Raw genomic sequence first — 10902 nt, forward strand, 5'->3', positions numbered from 1 at the left:
GGTGTTCACCTGAGCCAAGGGGGTGGAAGAGCTGGAAGGATGGAAATCAATCCAATAAATGATTTATTTAATTATTCTGGCAGCATTTCTGCACCAGCTCCTCGTTAATAACAATTTCCATCTGTCCTAAATATCAACCAATGGCTCTTCCTGCTGAGGGATTCCCAGGGAGCTGATTTAAAATTCCAGGAATTGCTGGTCCGGGATAACACATTCCATTTGCACGGGAATGCGCAAACGGGAATGGTTTCATTGTAGGGAAAAGAAATGAGGAAGGAAAAAACAGATTTCCCAGCAAAACTGTGGATGCTCCATCCCGGGAAGTGCCCAAGGTCGGAAGGGCTTGGGAAGGATTCCCTGGGAATATGGGATGAGATTTAAGGTCACTTCCACCCCAAAGCATCCCAGGATTCTGTGATTCCATAAAATCCCCTCCTCCAAACCTCCAAAAGGAAGAAGCTTCCAAAAAACAAAAATAAGATTTAATTGAAACTCAGCCTCACAAGGTTTGCAGGAAGAGGAGGAAGGGAAAAATCCCGAGGTTCTGAGCTCCCACTTCCTGGAATAAAGCCAATTTTACCCCATGATCCTGCAGCAAAGCACAGGGAAATTCCTGCCCCAAACCCTGCAGGAAAAGCAGGATTTGGGAACAGGAAACAGGAGGAAAAACGAGGAATCCTAGAAGTGACCCCACCCAATGCTGTGGGCGAGAATTCCGGAGGCTGCGAATCCAAGGGAACAACAATTCCAGACTCCAATCCTTGATTTGCCTTTTCCCTGGATTAAAAATTCCGAGTTTTCTGCGGATAGAAACCGATTGTTCAGGAATTCTTCCTGGAACCCCCCAGCCCCTGGGTCTCCCCACAGCCAGGCCATGCCCTGAGCTGAATCTCTTGGGTCTCAAAGGCTCAGAATCCATCACCGCTCCCCAAAAACCTCTTCATTCCCGTTCCCAAGATCCCTGCAAGGGAAATAAAACATGGATACGGCAAAATTCCCAACTCTTGAGCTGTATTTGCCCACCAGGGCTGAGAATTTCATTCCTTAGTGAAATTTGGGATAATTTCGGGCTTTTTTCTGGGCTGAAAATGTGGAAACTGCAGCAGCACAGGGTGGGGGTGGGAAATTGAGGTGATTTCAGAAGAAACTCAGCAGAATTTTGGGGAATCACGGAATTCCAGACTGGTTTGGGTGGGAAGGGACATGAAGGATTATCCCATTCCACCCCTAGGGACACCTCCCACCATCCCAGATTGCTCCAGCCTGGCCTGGGGCACTGCCAGGGATCCAGGGACAGCCACAGCTGCTCTGGGAATTCCAGCCCAGCCCCTGCCCACCCTCCCAGCCAGGAATTCCCAATTCCCAATATCCCACCCATCCCTGCCCTCTGGCACTGGGAGCCATTCCCTGGGTCCTGTCCCTCCATCCCTTGTCCCCAGTCCCTCTCCAGCTCTCCTGGAGCCCCTTCAGGCCCTGCAAGGGGCTCTGAGCTCTCCCTGGATCCTTCCCTTCTCCAGGGGAACATTCCCAGCTCTCCCTGGATCCTTCCCTTCTCCAGGGGAACATTCCCAGCTCTCCCTGGATCCTTCCCTTCTCCAGGGGAACATTCCCAGCTCTCCCTGGATCCTTCCCTTCTCCAGGGGAACATTCCCAGCTCTCCCTGGATCCTTCCCTTCTCCAGGGGAACATTCCCAGCTCTCCCTGGATCCTTCCCTTCTCCAGGGGAACATTCCCAGCTCTCCCTGGATCCTTCCCTTCTCCAGGGGAACATTCCCAGCTCTCCCTGGATCCTTCCCTTCTCCAGGGGAACATTCCCAGCTCTCCCAGCCTTCCTGGCCTCATTCCAGGAGGTCAAAGCCCTTCATTCCCAAACGGGCACTTCCTGGAAATCCGGCTCAGCAGAGCCCTGAGCTGCTCCTTTAATCCTCCGTCCCTCCTCGGGCTCGTGACGGATGAAGTGTCCTAATCCTCATCAGGACAGGAATAACCCGGGGATGGAAATTCCCAAAGAAAATCCCCAAAAACCCCGGAGGAATTGTCCAGTTTCTCACCTGGCTCTTTGACTGATTCAGGAAAGCTGGAATTCCCGAGTCCATCCCGGGCACGCGATTCCCAATCCCTAATTAACCCCAGGATTACTCCGACCTCGGTGTGACCTCAGACTCCAGCTTCTCCTGGCCACCCGCGTTCCCGGGAATACCAAACCCTGCCCACATCCCACTGCTGGGGTAAGGAAGGCTCCAAAATCCACATTATTTCCGGGGAAGCGTTGTTCCCGACCTAAATATTCCCATTTTTATGGAATGGAGCCCCAGCCAGGCTGCCCGGTTTGTCCAGGATGGGGAGCCCAGCTTCGGGATCGCTCCAAGGATTTGTTTTCCCTGCTCCAAGGGGTTCCCAGGGAGCATCCAGGAATCCATTCCCACCGCGAGGGAACTTCCCGTGCCCTGGTCACAGCAGAAGGACGGAGGGAGAGGAATAAAACCATCCCAAAATCCACGCTGGCTCTCCCAGGGGATCAGAGCTCAGCCATGGAAACGGAATCCAAAATATTCCCGGGAATCTGTGGCCCTTTGTGCTGCTGCTCCGACCGAACGGAGAACCAAACCTCTCCCAGCCGTCCCCAGTTCCTGGGAACAACTCCCGCTCCTCTTCCCGACATCCCTCGGGAAGCACCGAGGGAAAAACTCCCCGAGGAGGGGGTGGCAAAGCGCCTTGGCCGAGTTTTATTTCCATGGAAAACCTTTGGAGCCAGGCACATCCCAGAGACGGGAAATGCATGGAATCACCTCCCGCCCCAGAGCTGAATTCCTGCCTTTCCATTCATTTTCCAGGGAATCTCCCGCTTGCCGTGAGAGCCCAAATCCAGCACCTCTCCCACTGAAGGGATTTGGGCTGGAATTGGATCCTTGGGATGGCCTCTGGAATGCCACGGATCCCAGACAGCAGAATTCCAGAGGTTTAGGAGCAGCTCTTCCAGATGGAAATCCCTGCTGGAAAAGCTAAAGCGACCCCCGGCGCTCGGGGATGCTCCTGTCCATGGCAGCGGAATTGGAATTTTTAATGGAATTTTTAAATGGAATTTTTAGGAAATTTGGGGGCAAAACCTCTCCAAGTTTTGAGTTTGAGGAGGGTTCGAGGCTGCCAGGACTGCGAGAAATTCCCAAGCAGGAATGAAACCACTCACAAATCAATTTCTCCACCTAAAAAAGGCAGAATCCTCATGCAGAATTCCCAGCTTCTCCCTCCGAGAGATGAAAGGATTATTCCTCACATCCCAGGATTTACCACCACAAAAAAAGATTTTGGCCAGGAAGAGAAAATTCCCCCTTTTCCCCGTTTAAAACTGGATTTTAGGGCCACCCTGGTCTAAGCAAATCTGGATATAAAATTCTCCCTCCAAAATCCATCCTCTAATTCCATGAGCAGCTCATTAATTCATGGATGAGGAAGAACTTTTAATTCCAGAACTGTCAAACTCCGAGATCCATCCAGGAAAGCTCTTGCACATTTAGTAAGGAATAAAAATAGGGGGAAACAAAAGGAAATAAAAGAAGGGGAATTTGGGTCCCTTTAGTCAGTGTTTTGTCTTTTCAGAATTCCGGTTTTTCTGCCTCTCTCCTGAAATTTATTAATAGCCCCGTTCTTCCCTTGGGAATTCATTCCCGTGACTCAGGAATTCAAGCGGAAAAGCCTCGTTAATTCCTCTCATCCCAGATCCCGGGAGGAAAACCTGTCCTGGCTCACGGGGGGCTTTGTTCAGGCCCCAGCCCCGAAATTCCCGGCTCCAGCCCTGAAATTCCCGGCTCCTCCTCCCCAACTCCATCCTCAGCAGCTCCAGAGCCGCTCAGCCTGGGAATGGTGGGAAATTCGGGAAGAGTTTACCTGGGTTTATTCCCTCCTTTCAAGGCCTGGGGCTGTGCTGGTGCAAAGCGCTGGAATCCTGCGGATAATGCAAATAAAAATTCCTAAAAATCCTCAAAATCTTCCTGGGATAGCACAGAACTGTGGAATGGTTTGGGAAGCGAGGTTAATCCATGGGCAGGGACAGCTCCTGCTATCCCAGGCTGCTCCAAGCCCCATCCAACCCGGCCTCTGACACTTCCAGGGATGGAGCAGCCACAGATCCTCTGGAAGAACCAAAACGTTGGGAATTATCTCCTTTTCCCAAATGTTGAAAGCCCCAAGTCCTCCTCCCATTCCTTTGCTCACCAACTTCCCAAATTCCTCCTTCCCAGCCAGGCCTGGCGCCTCCCATTCCCAAACCTCCAGGATTTCTCCTGGAAAAAGGAGATTCCAGGATTTCTCACCCTTTGGAAGAGCCTGGTGGAGGCCATCCGGAAGCTGCCGCTGTTTGTTCCCATTCCAGAGCTGGGATCTCCAGCCTGGAGGAATTTTCCAGCTTCTCCAACACAAGGAAACGTTGGAGAGAGCCAGAGCGAGCCCAGGAGCAGGAAATCTGGGAATGGCCACATTCCCAAGGCTGCCGGAGCTCCAGGAACGTCAGGGCCAGGGTGGGATTGTTGGGGGGTTGGATCAGTGAGCCCTCCCGGCTCCGATATTCCAGGATTCTGGGATCTGAGGAATCCATGGAGCAGGGCCCCGCAAGCAGAATTCCATCCCTTTTCCCCAGCCATAAATCAGGAAAGATCCCAAATTTCTGAGCACCAAAATCCCTCAAAACAACCAAGGAGCTCTTCCAATCCTCACAAAAGGAATCTCCCCTGTGCATTCCCGGGTTATTTCTGCCCCAGCTCCCGGTTTTTGAGGGAAGAGGATTTGTCGGGATTTCGCTCCGTGGGGTTGAAATTCAAACAGGAAAAATTCGATTTTCCCGTGTCCATGGAAGCGCAGCCACTGGAGCTCAATTCTCCCACATTCCCAGGCAAGGTTTTCCTTGGATCACCTGGTGGACAAAACCCTCTGGAATTTTCTGACATTAAAAAAAAAAACACCAAAGGAGAAATTCCCAATCCCGTATTTCCAGGCAATTCCGCTTTTCCTTCGCGAGCCGCCGTTTTCCCATCAGCCACCAGCTGGATTCCCGCATTCCCACATTTCCCAAACCCCAAAATTCCATGAAATATTCGGAGCAAGTAACTCCATCCCATTCCACACATTCCCACGTTTCTGTCTCGACTTTCCCTAAGGAATTCGGTTCTGGGGGTGCAGATGGTGGGAAGAGCTCCGGCATCTCTCATTCCCAAAAATCCGGGAGCTGTTTCTGGAGCAGGTGGGAAGAAGGTGGGAACAGACAGAAAATCCCAGAACCTCCCGGCTTCGTTTGGGAAAAAAAAAAACAAACAGATTTTTCCATTAAAAAAGCAGATTTTTACCCAAAAAAGCAGATTTTTAGACAAGAAAATCACTTTTTTTTCCCAAGAAAAGCAGATTTTTTTCACAATAAAAGGAGTTTTACTCAATTTACTCCAAAAAAAGAGGTTTTGACACAAGAAAAGCAGATTTTTACCCAAAAAAAGAGGTTTTGATACAAGAAAACCAGATTTTTACCCCAAAAAAAGCAGATTTTTAGTCAAGAAATCACTTTTTTTCCCAAGAAAAGCAGATTTTTTCACAATAAAAGGAGTTTTACTCAATTTACTCCAAATAACCAGGTTTTAATACAAGAAAAGCAGATTTTTACCCAAAAAATGAGGTTTAGCCACAAGAAAAGCAGATTTTTACCCAAAAAAGCAGATTTTTAGACAAGAAAATCAGATTTTTTCATAATAAAAGGAGTTTTACTCAAATTACTCCAAAAAAAAAGAGGCCTTAATACAAGAAAAGCAGATTTTCACCCCAAAAAGCAGATTTTTAGACAAGAAAATCACATTTTTTTTCACAATAAAAGGAGTTTTACTCAATTTACTCCAAAAAAAGAGGTTTTGACACAAGAAAAGCAGATTTTTACCCAAAAAAAGAGGTTTTGACACAAGAAAAGCAGATTTTTACCCCAAAAAATGAGGTTTTGACACAAGAAAAGCAGATTTTTACCCAAAAAATGAGGTTTTGACACAAGAAAAGCAGATTTTTACACTGTTTTTTTCCTAAAGCGTGGTTTCATTGCTAACACAAAACACCAAAGGAGGAAATGAGAGGAAATTTTTAAAAGTACCAAAAAATACCAAAAAACACCTAAAAAATACCTTAAAAACACCAAAAATAACCCTTTAAAATACCTTTAAAAACCCTTAAAACGTCAAAAAAAACCTTAAAAATACCCTTAAAATACCTTAAGAATAACTAAAAAAAATGCCTTAAAAAAACCCTTAAAAACACCAAAAAAAACCCTAAAAAATGTCTAAAAATACCAAAAAAAGCCCCAAAAAACCCCCAAAAAATACCTTAAAAATGCCTTAAAAATACCTTTAAAATACCTAAAAAATACCAAAAAAATACCTTTAAAATACCTAAAAAATACCTTAAAAATACCTAAAAAACCTCAAGTTTTAAGACCTCGTCTCCCCTTCAAAGCCCAGCAGCCAAGAGTTAAAATAATCTTTGCCTCCCTCATTCCCAGAGTGCTTTAATCCCCTGTTAATCTTTCCTGCCGCTATTCCCAGCATCCCAATAAATTCCAGCCGTTATTTTCCGCCAGAGAGCGGAAACTGACCGGTTCTTTTCCCTTTCCTCATCCCGGCTGATTCCATTTCTCGTGGAAAAATGAAAAATAAACTCGATTTTTCCATCAGCTGGGAAGTGGATTTTATCTGGTTCCTGGGAAAGCAGCTGGCATCCCAACTTTAGGATTTTCTGGGAAAAATCCCAGTTTTTAACAGCGGTGCCAAATCCCGTTTCCAGCACTCCTGTTTTCCTGTAATTTAAAGGGAATTTCCATTGAAAAATTCAGTGGATCCCACTCCGGGCTGGGAAAAACCACCGGGAAAAACGGGAATCAGCCAGGCTGAGGCGCTTCCAGGGAAACCTGCGGCTGGAAAAGCCCCAGACGCGATTCCAGGGAATCCTGGCGGCCCCAAACCGCTATTCCAGGGAATCCTTATGGTCCAAACCGCTATTCCAGGGAATCCTTATGGTCCAAACCGCTATTCCAGGGAATCCTGACAGCCTCAAACGCTTTTCCAGGGAATCCTACGGTTGAAACCTACAACTCAAAACGTTATTCCAGGGAATCCTGCGAGGCCAAAGCGCTATTCCAGGAAAACCCATGGATGAAAGGGATAAAAAGCCGCTCCGTCCTACCATAAGCAGCGTCCGCGTGCGGTTTTCCAGGGATATTTGGATCCTCCCTCGCGGCCCAGCCGGTGGCGCTTCCCTGGGGAGCTCCGGAGCAGATCCCGGGGTCGGGATTGGGCCGGGATTGGGTCGGGATTGGGCCGGGATTGGGCCGGGATTGGGTCGGGGCCGGTCTCACATCGCTGGCCCGGCCCGGCTGAGCCCGGATTAAGCAAAGCTCCCTGGAAAGGCGGGATCAGGGAGAGAAACGGGGGGAGCGCAGGGCAGCGGAGCCGGGAGCGGGGGATCCCTCGGGATGGGGGAGCGGGGGATCCCTCGGGATGGGGGAGCGGGGGATCCCTCGGGATGGGGGAGCCGGGAGCGGGGGATCCCTTGGGATCAGGGAGCCGGTGCTGGAGGAGCGGGGGGAGCCCGGCACGAACCCCCGGCCGCACCTGCGGCGGAGCGCCGAGCTCGGAGCCGGGAGCCGGGGGGATCAGGAGGATCAGCCCGGGGGGATCGGGGGTTCCGGGGGTATCGGGGATTCCGGGGGGATCAGCAGGGCCCGGGCATCTCAGCAGGGTCCGGGGGGGATCAGCAGGGTCCGGGGGGGATCAGGGGGTTCCAGGGGGCTCAGGGCAGTCGGGGGGCTCAGCAGGGTCCAGGGGGGATCAGCAGGGCCCGGGGATCTCAGCAGGGTCCGGGGGGATCAGAGCGGTCCAGGGGGGATCAGCAGGGCCCGGGGATCTCAGCAGGGCCCGAGGGCTGAGCGCGGAGCAGCCGCCCTCCTCCTCCTCCTCCTCATGGCCGGGGCTGAGCGGGGAGAGCGGCGGGAGCGGCCCCGCAATGGCCGCGGTGCTGCGGCCCGGGCCCGGCACCGGCACCGGCACCGGCACCGGCAGGGACCGGAGAGGATGGGAGAGGGATGGGATGAGGACGGGAGAGGGATGGGAGAGGGCGGGATGAGGATGGAGGGAGGGAGGAAGGGCCGGGCAGGTGCCGGGGGCGGCTCCGGCCTCGCGAATCGCGCTGGGAGGGAAGGGGCGGAGGCGGCGCGGGAGGGAGGAGGGGATGGGATCGGGAATGGGATCGGGGAATGGGATCGGGGAATGGGATCGGGAATGGGATCGGGAATGGGATCGGGGATCGGGGAATGGGATCGGGGAATGGGATCGGGGAATGGGATCGGGGAGGGGATGGGGAATGGGATGGGGGAATGGGATGGGGGAATGGGATCGGGGAATGGGATCGGGGAATGGGATCGGGAATGGGATCGGGGAATGGGATCGGGGAATGGGATCGGGAATGGGATCGGGGAATGGGATGGGGAATGGGATCGGGAATGTGATGGGGGATCAGGGAATGGGATGGGGTGAGATAGGGGAATGGGATGGAATTGAGGGGTGGGATGGGATGGGATCGGGGAATGGGGATCGGGATGGGATGCGGAGGGGAGGGGGGCGAGGCTGGGATGCTGAGAGGGGTGGGGGAATGTGGTAAGCGCTGAGGAGGAGGGCAGAGAGGTGCGGGAGGGACGGAGGGCTGAGGAGAGCGGGGTGCGGGAGGGTGTGGGATGCGGAAATGTGGGATGGGGAAATGTGGGGAATGTGGGATGGGGTGCCGAGGGGAGCAGGCGGAGGCTGGAGGGGCCGAGGGAAGCCCAGGGAATGCCGGGGGCAGCAGGGAAAGCAGGAATGGCTGCTGGAGCCATCTCTTGATTCCAGACCCACACCAGAGCAGGGCCCCCATCCCGAGGGACCCTTCCCCATCCCGAGGAACCCTTCCCCATCCCGAGGAACCCTTCCCCATCCCGAGGGACCCTTCCCCATCCCGAGGGACCCTTCCCCATCCCGAGGGCCCTTCCCCATCCCAAGGGCCCTTCCCCATCCCGAGGGCTCTGCTGGATTCTCCCCCCCCCCTCAGCCCCACCTCTCCTGCCGGCATTTGGGTGGAATTTCCTGACTTTTTTGAAGGGAAATTCACTCTCTGGGAAAGAAAATCCAAAGGGAGAAGCTGCTCATCCCTCTGTGCAAGAGGAGCAAGGAAAAGTGACCGGACAGGAGCGTTTCTGGATCCATGGATAAATCCCAGAATGGCTGGGGTTGGAAAGGGCATTAAATCCCATCCCAATCCATCCAGGGACAGCTCCCACCATCCCAGACTGCTCCAGCCCGGCCTTGGACACTTCCAGGGATCCAGGGACAGCCACAGCTGCTCTGGGAATTCCCAATTCCCAATTCCCACCCATCCCTGCCCTCTGGCACTGGGAGCCATTCCCTGGCTCCTGTCCCTCCATCCCTTGTCCCCAGTCCCTCTCCAGCTCTCCTGGAGCCCCTTCAGGCCCTGCAAGGGGCTCTGAGCTCTCCCTGGATCCTTCCCTTCTCCAGGGGAACATTCCCAGCTCTCCCTGGATCCTTCCCTTCTCCAGGGGAACATTCCCAGCTCTCCCTGGATCCTTCCCTTCTCCAGGGGAACATTCCCAGCTCTCCCTGGATCCTTCCCTTCTCCAGGGGAACATTCCCAGCCCCTGGAATCTCTCCGTGGCCTCTGGAGTGGCTCAGCAGCTGCACATCCCACTGATTCATGGGATTGTTTTCCACCCTTTCATTCCTGCTTATCCCGCTCCTGGAGCAGGAGCAAGGGGGAATTTTTATATCCCAAAAAAAGGAGGATCCTGGAATGGGCTGCTGGCCCTGCTGGCACTGGGGATTCCCAGCTGGATCCCGGGATGAAAGGGATCCTGGCACAACCCTTTCCCAGATTCCAGCTTCCCAAATTTCGGGTGCATTGCCCTGCTCAGAGCAGATTCCCATCACAACCAAAGTGAAAATGTAGGGGAAAAAAATATAGGGAAAAACCCAAAGGTTCTAAAACTTCCCTGGGGAGATTCCCAGGTTTTGATCCGGCATTCCCGGGATTGTTCCCGCAGCCAGGTGTCCCTGCCAGCCTGGGACCGTGGGAGGAATCCCTGCCCACGGAAAGGGCGGAATGGGATGGGATTGAAAGTCCCTCCCAATCCCAAACCATTCCACGGCCTGTGAGTCCTGGAATTCCCGGGGATCTGAAGCTGAAGGAAGGGAGCGGAGCTGTGCGGGAACAGCGAGTCAGGGTGGTGCTGCTGCGATTTCGGGAATGGGATTTGTGCCCTTGGAAAAGGGAAGCGGTGGGGAAGGGGCTGCCCGGAGCCCGCGGCTGTGCCGGTCCCGGTTCCCAGGCTCATTCCCGGGTCCCAATGCCTGGATCCCTGCATCCCTGGATCCCTGAATCCCTGGATCCCAGCGTCCCAGTGCCCATATCCCGGTATCCCAGTGTTTGTATCCCGGTGTCTGTATCCTGGTATCCCCGTGTCCCTATCCCGGCATCCCGGTGTCCGTATCCTGGTATCCTGGTGTCTGTATCCCGGTATCTGTATCCCGGTATCCCAGTATACATATCCCGGTATCCCGGTGCCCGTATCCCGGTATCCCAGTGTCTGTATCCCGGTATCCCGGTGCCCGTATCCCGGTATCCCTGTGCCTGTATCCCGGTATCCCGGTGCCCGTATCCCGGTATCCCGGTGCCCGTATCCCGGTATCCCTGTGCCTGTATCCCGATATGCCGGTGTCTGTATCCCGGTATCCCAGTGTCTGTATCCCGGTATCCCAGTGTCTGTATCCCGGTATCCCTGTGCCCGTATCCCGGTATCCCAGTGTCTGTATCCCGGTATCCCTGTGCCTGTATCCCGGTATC

At 53.2% G+C, this 10902-nt stretch overlaps 1 protein-coding gene across 4 annotated transcripts in view; it reads right to left on the minus strand.

Annotated features, from left to right (window-relative positions):
- The window catches only part of GALNT13 (polypeptide N-acetylgalactosaminyltransferase 13), a 43135-nt gene extending 35571 nt beyond the window's left edge, over nt 1-7564 (minus strand). For 3 of the 4 annotated variants that reach the window (XM_088059120.1, XM_088059121.1, XM_088059118.1), the window contains exons 1-2: nt 7201-7564; nt 3886-3943 (exon numbers count right to left, since the gene is read on the minus strand). The gene's annotated coding sequence lies outside the window, so the exon portion shown is untranslated. The remainder of the gene's footprint in view (nt 1-3885; nt 3944-7200) is intronic. The other variant, XM_088059119.1, reaches the window with a different exon arrangement.
- Between the last annotated feature and the right edge of the window lie 3338 nt (nt 7565-10902).

This window comes from Pseudopodoces humilis, chromosome 8, assembly GCF_049639895.1.
Source record: "Pseudopodoces humilis isolate 2021_Gansu_Grassland_sample_001 chromosome 8, ASM4963989v1, whole genome shotgun sequence".
NCBI lineage: Eukaryota > Metazoa > Chordata > Aves > Passeriformes > Paridae > Pseudopodoces > Pseudopodoces humilis.